Genomic DNA, 10,590 nt, shown 5'->3' with positions numbered 1-10,590 from the left:
TCTAAAAAACTAAAAAAGAGAAAGAACCTTAAGGCTCCACAAGAGCTAAAGAAAAATGAGTCATCAACTAGTTCAGAGGAGGAAATCCTAGAGGCCGAGGCTGACAAATATAATAACCTTGAATGGTCACCCTTCAAAAAACAGCCACCACCCTATAGCACTATCACCTCAGCACCACCTCTTATTGAACCCAAAACAAAAAATAATTAAAGAAAAGGCCATTGCCTCTCAATTCATCACAGCGATTGATTATGCATTGATTATAGATAGCCATTACTCTTTATTATTTTTTGCACTTCGGTCACACCAACGGTTGTGTTCTGGCAATCTGCTCTAATCATGTGGGTTCACCTACCATCTTCTCCTGCAAAGGTCATATACCCTTATTATCAAGCTGTAGGTGATATTATCAACACATTCCTCCAGATAAATTTTTATATTTTTTGTCTACCCATGATTTTGTTTTCCCTGTATAAACTTCACTTCATGCTGTTTCAAATGCCTTATTGGTTTTTACTGATGGTCCTTCTAACGGGACTGTTTCCTATTCTTTCCCTGATCAGACAGTTACATTTACCACTTCCTCAACATCAGCTCAGTTAGTTGAGCAGCAGGCAGTCATTGCAGTCTTTTCTGCTTTTCCTGATATGCCTTTGAATTTATATACAGATAGTGCTTATATTGCTATGTCTGTTCCTCTTCTAGAAACCACAGCACAAATTAAACTAGTTTCTCAGGCCACACAGCCTTTCGGCCAACTACAGTCTCTCATTAGAAATCGAAAGCTATCCTTTTATATTGACCATTTATGTGCACATACCGACTTGCCTGGCCCTCTGACTGAGGGCAACTGCTGTGCTGATCTTGCCACTAAACATTCCTTTCTTGCTTCTACACAAGCTGATAAAAATCTTTTGGAAGCCGTTGCTGCACATAAGCTACATCATTTGAATTCTCACACACTTCGCCTCATGTTTAAAATTACCCAAGAATAGGCCCGACAAATTGTAAAACAGTGCCTGGCCTGTCTTACTCTTTTGCCTACACCACATCTAGGTGTTAACCCTAGATGCTTTATGCCTAACACATTATGGCAAATGGACGTCACTCATATAGCTGAATTTGGTACTACTAAATATGGTCATGTTACTGTTGACACTGTCAGTGGTTTCATTTTTGCCACGGCACAAACTGGAGAAGCTGGAAAAGATGTTATTTCCCATGGAGTCACCACACTCTCTATTATGGGTAAACCTCAACAAATTAAGACAGATAATGACATGTTATGGGAATTCCATACAATCCCCAGGGACAAGGCATTGTTGAATGTGCTCATCTTTCCTTGAAAAATACTCTCCAAAAGCTAAAAAAGGGAGAGCTTTTACAGACTAAGGGCTCACCAAAAAACCTTCTGGCACATGCTCTTTTTGTCCTAAATTTCCCATCTCTTGATAAAGATGGAGACTCAGCTGCTGAGAGCTTCTGGCATTCAACTACCAAAACAAAATTTGCCTCAGTTTTGTGGAAAGATCCTCTGGACAATACTTGGAATGGTCTGGACCCTGTCCTCATTTGGGGCAGAAGATCTGTCTGCATCTATTCTCAAAAAATGAATGTTGCTCGTTGGCTACCAGAAAGATTAATCAAACGGATTGATTCTAACAAGCCATCCAGGGACAATGAAAACCCTGAGATGTCTCTCTCTCTTTCCTCAGATCAACAAAATGAATATCCTTCTTAAATACCTGATTCTGTTTTGCTTCTTCGACACAACCGCTGCTGGTTTTGATCCTGGCACCACTCCTCCTGGCAAAAGAGAGGGGTCTCTGTCTTGCTTTACAGGAATGCTGCTGCTTTCACTCCAACAAGTCCGGCATCATTCGTGACAAAATACATCAACTCCAAGAATATCTCCAACAACATAGAAAACAACTCACCAACAATCCATTATGGTCTGCCTGGAACGGTCTCCTCCCTTTCCTGTTCCCCCTACTTGGCCCATTCATTGGCCTTTTAATTGTTTGCTCACTGGGACCCATTATATTTAATAGGCTCATGACATTCCTCAAACAACAAATTGACTCCATCATAGCTATGGGACTCTCCAATGACGGGTAAGAATGGACATATGGTTCCATAAACAACTCCAACCTGAGACAGGCATGATTCCCCCAGCCCTTTTCCTCATCTCTCAAATTAAAACAGAAAAGGAGGACATGTGGACATGTGGGAGGCTGTGCACCAGTGAGTCTGCCGAGGCCATTTTCATGAGTCTCCTACTATTGCCATCTTAGGAAGCCCTTAGGTTTTGGTTTCTCAGAGAGCAAACAATTACACAATGACAAACGCCATGATTGGCTCCCCTTCAAAATCTTCCCTTCAAAACCTTGCTCTGATTGACCACTTCCCATAGCACTCACTGATTGGTGAGCTTAGAATCCCTCAGATTTGCATATCTGGCACCTTATGATTGGTCTATAAGGCAACCAATCATAATCCACCTTCTACAATCCTTCATTAGCATATAGGACAACCAATCACCACCCACCAACATGTATATAACCACAATCTCTGCTGCAAAATAAACGGATGACCCTGAAGAGTTGTAACACTGTGTTGTCCCGTGTTGTAATATTGCACTGTTCATCCCATCTCTCACTCCTTCCCTCAGGAAACCTGTTCAACTGAACTACGGGTCAGAACAGGAAGGAATGGGTCCATGACCCATTTTTGAATAAACCAGCAAATCAACTTTGTCCATGCTAGAAGAGTATCAACTGCTTGAGACTGCAAATGACAGTGGCCTTTGTATGTCTCCACTTTGTATATACCAAATGTATGCACTATGGCAGAAACTGAAAGACTGGAAGATACAAAAGCATGGAGAACAATTGTGAATACTACAGATAGTATGGGAGGAAAGTGGGGAAGGGAGAGGGTAAGAAGGGAATCAAGGAGGAAAAGAAAGAAGCAAAACATTTAAGGGACAAAAAAAATCAAAAAATTATTTGATAAATGTTCACATATTGAAATGCTCACATTGTAAGCTAAACAATGAGATTGAATGTATATACAAAAAAAGAAATAAATTAAATAAAAAAATTGTTAATATGTATGATAATATATTTAACGGGACTAATAGGCAGTGTATTCATGCTGGGAAAATTTATTTTACAAACTTTAAATGATATACAGTGATTGTATAAAATAAAAAAAGTGTGTTTGAGATAATTTCAAATCTCCATTCATTCTAGATTAAAGTCAAGGTGAAATATCCTGAGTTACAAAAATAGCACCAAAAGGCCTGCTTCCGTTTCAGTCTACAGTCTTTGCGAAGCAGAGTTTTCTTCAGTGACAGCAATTAAAATGAGATTACAGAATAAATTGAACATAAGGACAACACTTTATGAGTCATTGTTTCCCGTATGCCTTGATGTGATCATTTAATTGGAAAACAAGCTCAGGGGTCACACAGATTTTGCATTATGATGAGTCATATAATTATTTTATTATATAGTACAAGGTGATAATAATAGTGATAAAGTATACAATAAATGTAATTGGCTTGTGCTTCCCAAAACCATTTTGATGATCTGGAAAATTTGTCTTCCATGAAACCAGTCCCTGGTACCTAAAACTTTGGAGACCGTTGGCTAGATGATTTGTTTGTTGATGAAAGTGAGGTATTGAAGTCTTTTACTATTATTATAGTACTCTCTCCCTTCACATCATTTAATGTTTGTTTTATATTTTTATGTGTTCAGACACTGGAATCATATACACACCCAAGGAACTTTCAAAAAGTCCATAGAAAATAGAATTAACATAGATGTTTATTTCACTGTAAATCTTTTCTTAGATGTTTTTGCCATAGAGTGCATGCACTCACCAGAGAAAGAGGAAAAGTGAGAAATCATCCCCTCCCCACAGGGATGGCCATGCCAGAATCCCTTTTCCATTCTCCCTATGGGATCATGGGCACTGGGTCAGGAACTTGAAATGCCGTGGGTCATGTGGAAGTCCAGTGTCATAACCACTACATCATCTGCTGGCCCTTGGTGTAAAGCATTTTGAAATCCAAGCATAATTTTCATAATATTCATTTTTATGAACTTTATGAAGGCCATTCATATATCCTTATAATTGTTATATTTTTTAATGAATTGACCCCTTTATTATTATACATGATTTTATTTGTCTCATCACAATTTTTACTTTCTTACTATTTTGTCTAAGTATATCTATCCCTACTTTGTTCTGTTTTTCATATATATAGATTTTTTTTTTATCTCTTTCCTTCCGCCTCTCTGCATTCTCAAAGTTAATGTGAGTCTCTTCTTGGCAATATATAGTTGGGTCTTAACTTTTTTTTAATCCATTTACCTACTCTATCTCTTTTGATCTGACAGTTGGGTAATTATGAATGGGTAATGACAACTACTGTTATTTACTTATTTTCTGGTTGTTTTGTAGGTCCTTTATTACTTTTTCCACGCTTGGTTTTATCCTTAGTGGTTTGATGATTTTCTGTAATGATATTTAAATCTTTCCATGTCTTGTGTATTTAGTATAGGTTTTTGCTTTGTGGTTACCATTAAGTTTACATAAACTATTTTATACTTTCAATAGGATATTTTAAACTGACAACAACTAAAGTTTGGCCACATACAAAAATTCAACACTTTCACCCAAATCCCATTGTATGCTTTTGATGACATTATTTACATCTTTTTTGTAATGTTTACCCCTTAGCAGTTAATGTAGCCTTATTTTTTTTGTCTTTTAACTTTGATATTGCAGATAAAATTGATTTTTATGGTTTTTTTTTGGAGCGGTTTTTGCTATAGGGTGCATGCTCTCGCCAGAAAGACAGAGAGAGGCGGAGGAACAGAAAGCGAGAAATCACCCCCCAGGGGGAATGACCACACTGCAATCCCTTCTCCTCCATTTTCCTCTTGGGATCTTGAGTACACACGCACACGTGCCCAGCGTGAGTTTAAGCCACCAGGTCTGGGACTCATACTGCGGTCGACTACATGGGAGTTCAACAACATAATCATTACGCTAACTGTTGGTCCCTACATGCTATTATTATGCCATTAGATTATTTTAAATTAGACTATGTGTTACTTTTTTTATTGAGTTTTATACTTGTATTTTTGAAAATAAAAATATTATTTATTAGAATACTTTTACTTCAGTTTGAAGAGTTTCGTGTAGCATTTTTTGTAAGGCAAGATTAGTAGTAACGAAACCTTTCAACTAGTTTTTTGTTTGGGAAAGTTTTTTTTTTCATTTTTATGCATTCATTTATTTATTAATTTTTATTTATTTTTTTTTTAGGGTATGTATGTACACCAGAGAGAGAGACAGATAGAGAGAAAGAGAGAGAAAAAATACCTCCCCAGGAGGAATGACCTCACACCAATCCCTTTGGCATTCCCTTTTTGGGAATTTGGCCACACACACACACACACACACACACACACACACACAGTGTTTTTCAAGCTTCCAGGTCCAGGACTTAAACTATATAGTTAGCCATGTGGGATCCACCCAACTGACCCTGTCTTTCATTTTTGAAGAACAGCTTTGCTTTAAAGTGATTATATTAGATGGCTATATTACTTTAAAACTGAATATTTAATCTCATTCTCTCTTGGTAGGTAGGATTTCTGGTGAATAATTTACTGATAGCACTATTGGGAGTCCCTTATATGTGGTTTTTATTTTATTTCTTGCAGATTTCAGAATTTTTTTGTCTTTAATTTTATTTTAGAGAGATTTTTGTAATAGAGCATATATGCTTGCTGGAGAGACAGAGAGAGACAGAAAGCAATAAATCACTTCCCCAGGGCATATGGCCACATCATAATCCCTTCTCCTCCATTCTCCTCTTGGGATTTTGGGCACACACACAAATGCACCCTGTGTGAGTTTTTAGCTGCTGGTTCCAGGATCCAAACCATGGATGACTACATGGGAGCCCAGCAATGTAATCATTATGCCATCTGCTGGACCCTTGTCTCTGATTCTTAATAGATTATTATGTGTCTTAGTAAACTTGTCTTTGAGTTCTCCTATGTTTTTTTTAACTTATATATGTATAAATTGTCCACATATTTTACTTTCTTATTATATACTTTCCTATAATCTCTTCCCATTATTTACATGCATTCTTATTACTTCTAAGAATGTTTTTTAAAGAATCATTGTATTTAACTTTATTTATTTATTTAATTTGACCAGAGAGGGATGGAGTGAGAGACAGAGAGAGAGAGAGAGAGCAAGCAAGCCACCAGGTCTGCAAGTTGAACCGCGGTCATCCATGTGGGAGTCCAGTGCCCTTCATCCCACCACCTGCTGACCCACCTCCAATAATTTTTTGCAAGCGGTCTCTGGGCTTTTCTTTGTTGAGAAACTGTTACAGATTTAATCTCATTACTCGTTATTGGACTTCTCAAGCTTTCTGTATCTTCCTCATTCAATCTAGGTATGCTATGTGTACAGATATTTGTTCATCTTTTCTAAATTTTTGAGTTTATTAGCATACAACTGCTCATAGTAATCTCTAATGATCTTTTTTAATATTTGTGATATTCATTGTAATGTCTCCTGTTTCATTTCTGATTTTATTTACTGAGTCTTCTTTCTCTTTCTAATTAATCTAGGTAATGGTTTATTAATATTGTTTATCCCCTCAAAGAACCCATTCTTATTCTATTGATTTTTAATTAGTCTATTGTTCTCTATTTCATTTATTTGTGCATTTATCTTTATAATTCCTTTCCTTCTATTACTTTTAAATTTAGTTTGTTCACATTTGTGAAATTGCTCATGATTCATCATTACATTGTTTATTTTCAATCTGTTGTTTTCTTATGAACACTAATTGCTATAAACTTCTCTCTTAGGATTGCTTTAGCAGTATTTAAAATTTTCAGAGTGAATTATATTTATTCTAATTTATCTTTTAAAAAACTTTGCATTTTACTCTTAACTTCTTCAGTTGATTCAAAATCATTCAGAAGCATGTTCTTAAGTGTCCACATATGTGTGTATTTTAAAGAGTTCTTTTTTTATTTCAAGTTTAATTTTATTATGATCTGAGAAGATGCCATATATGATTTATATTCTTTTAAATTTGCAGCATTTTATTTTATGATCTGTTATATGGTCAATCTTTATACAGTTTCTCTATCATCTTGGTAAGTAGATTTCTTTCATAGTACATAATAACCTTCTGGTTTCTTGCATATCTTCATCTTGAAGTCTATTTTGTTCAATATTAATTAAGATGGGTTCTCTTGAGACCATGGTGATTGCTGTCCAGTATTGTGGTTATCTGGTTCTCAGTTCCTGTACAGGGAGCAGAGTTCTCTCCCTTGGGGGAGGTAGACAAGTAAAAACATTGGCTGAAATTGACCTCTCCCATGGATGAGTCACATACAGAATGATTTGGATATTTGTTGAAATGTTGTGACACAGTGGGTGGCTAGTTGTTTAGTTAGCCAGGTCCTGGCTATCTGTGGAGATAGAGAAAACTGTTTGCTCCAGTGCCTGATTCTCTCTATAATTGTGATCTCACTGGAGCCTCCAAATGTAGAGTGGCACCAAATGACTGACCACTTAAGTCAGATTAAAGTTAAAGTCTTTATTAGCTGGTCAGTGACTATAGCCTGAGGCTTGGGGGCCAAAAGTCAGAACTGTAGCAGTGACTGAAATTTGAGTAGTCTTTCTATAGGGGGGGTCAGTTATCAGGAGGTTTTTATGTAAGTAGTTACAAAAACTAAATCAAACAAGTTAATTATTTCTGAGGATACTCTCTAGACTTTTGTTTAATTGTCTCTATGGCTCCAGACAGGGATCTGGTGATTGATAGTTACATTGTTAAAGAACAACTGAACAAAAGGGTTTCAGGCTAGTTAACAAAGACAGTAAGAGGTACAAGATGTCTCCCCAGATACAGTTTTCTATATGACTAGCACAAGCTATTTTCTCATGGGAAGAACAAACAGGTTTACCAACAGACAGCCCAGTGAGGAGAAAAAAAAAAAAGAAAGAAAAAAAGACAAACTGTTGTTCATGTACAAAATCTAATAGTACAAGATCTAATATGCAGCCTTCCACAGCACCTATCTGGAGCTGCTTTGATGTAGGTGGACGTGGTAGGAATTGATGTTGGGAAAGCTGATCATGCCTTCTTGTAAGGCTGTGTAGGAACTAAGTCTGTGCAGTTGAGGTAATGGGCTGGGGTTGTTCTGTCTGCTCAGCCCCATGTGAGAACTGTAACTGTGCATTTTCCACAGGGGTGCCTGGCATATGCAGGCACGCATATGGCTTTGCAGATGGCAGGGGGCAGAACTGAAAGTCTTGCTGGTTTACATGGCCAGGAGGTAGAGTTAAGGCTTGAGTATGTGAAAAGATCTAACCTTCATGGTTAATACAAACCATGTGGTCCAGCGTCCTAAATGTTTCTGTGCAGCTGTGGGGATAGGCTGGAGACCCTGCCTGTCTGCAGGGCCAAGAGGCTGGGTTAATGCTGGAGTCTCCCTAAGTGTTCACCTGCATGGCCCCTAGTAGTATAGGTTCTGTTGTTTGCCAGCTTATGCATGGTTGTGCAGCTGGAGATAAGGGTTGAAGCCAGCCATAGCCCAGCAAGAGTTACCTACACTGATCTGACCCAGGCCTCCGGGGCCTACAAAGTAGGCAAGGTGTTGCCCACTATGTCCCTCCTTTTTGGGTTCAGACAATTGACTTCTTTTTTTCTTTCTTCCAATTGAGGCTCTGCACTTCAAAACCTCACTACCATCCTGCTATTTTCTGTCAGTCTTAGCTCACTCTTCTGCATCAGATGTAGCCAAATAGCCAACTTTTTGGACTTTCCTACTAGAGAGATGCCACAATGGATGTTCTTAGTTGGCCATCTTGTACCTCATTATTTGTCAAATGTCTTTTTGTTCACATATTAGTTCTTAAATTTTATGTAATGCTCTATTTTCTTTTAGTTCGCTGACCTTCTTTAAGAGGATTACTCTGAATTCTTTGCCAGTATTTCACAGATTCTTTTATTTTGGAGGCTTGTTATGAGACCTTTATTAGTTTTCTTTGTAGTCTTGTAACTATCTTATTTTTTTTCCATAAACCTCGTGTCCTTGCATTGGTATCTATGCATTTGGAAAAGCAGCCATCTCTTCCAGTTTTTAGAGGTATTCCCTGTCATGGATAGAACTTTATTTTTAGATTAGAATTTTGAATTATCCAGGCAGTAATGACCATGGGCAGGCAGAGTTTTTTGTGTTCCCTAGTTGGGCTAGGCTGCTTCTTATGCCCTGTGGTTGGGTGGAGTTGCAGTCTGGTGGAACTGCTGACTAGACAATGATTATCTCTGGTCAAGTGGGATATTCAGACTATGTAACCTGAGTATTACTGCTGCTTAGATTCTTGATTTGTGCAGGATTGCGGACTGGATTTGGGATTGGACATGGTCACACTGCTTGGTCACTTGGGTTGTGCAGGATCAGAAACTATATGCTACAGAAATGCATAGTTGAGACTTATCTTTTTGTCTGAGAGGAACATTTGACTGGGCTCTGAGACTGGGCTGAGTCACTGTTTGGTATCCTGGGTCAGATGTAGTCAGTAGCTTTGCTCTGCATTAATGTGCTGTTAGGCTTGCCTCCCAGCCCTAGAAAGCCTTATGCCAGGCTCTGAGGCTGAGCTGAATCTGTGTTTGTTTATCCAAGTTGAGTAGTGCCAGCTTCTATGTTTAGTATGAGTGCCCAATGGCAGATGTCTCATAGTCTATGTGGGCAGAACCTTGAGGGGGACTTACGCTAAGGGTGAAGGCACTGGGCTGGGAACTGAAACCAGGTAAAATTGCTGACCATGTTTATGAGAATGACCAGTTTGGTTTTGAAAATATTCTATGCCATTGGCTGTGTTTCTGATTGGACAACGCTGCTGGCAGAGATCCAGAGCTACCACCAAGATCCATGTGCTGGTCATTTTAAGCCTGCTTAACTTCTTCGTTTTGAGCTGATTTCAGATGCTGTTTCCCTGGTGTTATCACCAGTGTTTCCTGTGAGGCAATTCCAAACTGAACCTCCTAGGAAATGTCTCAGAATACTGAAGAAACTGAAGGTCAAAATCAGGTTCCCGTTTTCCCACTTTAAAAATGGTAAGGCCAAAAGACTTGTCTCTGTGTGACACTGTGCTGACTTGTGAGACTGTTTTTCATACCCTCTAAAGTTTTTTTTTTCTTTTTCTCTTTTTGTATCTGTTTGTTTGTTTGTTTGTTTTTTAATTATGTAGTCTGCAAGAGCATCTCAATCTCATGCCTGAATTCTGGAATTGTCACAAAGATGTTCTTGTGTGTGGATATATAGTTGCTAGCTAAATTTTCTTTGTGGGAGGATGAAGTTACAAACCTATTCTGCTATGTAGCTGATGCCATTTCATGGATTATTCTCGTTATTGCTTATAAAAATCTAGAGAGATATGTTATTGATGATTTGTGATAGCTAAATTGAGGCTTAGAGCTAATGACTAGCTTTTTCAAATGTAGCTAAATAGTGGAGGGTGTGCCAT

This window comes from Tupaia chinensis, unplaced genomic scaffold (genome assembly GCF_000334495.1).
Source record: "Tupaia chinensis unplaced genomic scaffold, TupChi_1.0 Scaffold148039_1, whole genome shotgun sequence".
Lineage (NCBI taxonomy): Eukaryota > Metazoa > Chordata > Mammalia > Scandentia > Tupaiidae > Tupaia > Tupaia belangeri.
This window is presented reverse-complemented; position numbering follows the sequence as displayed.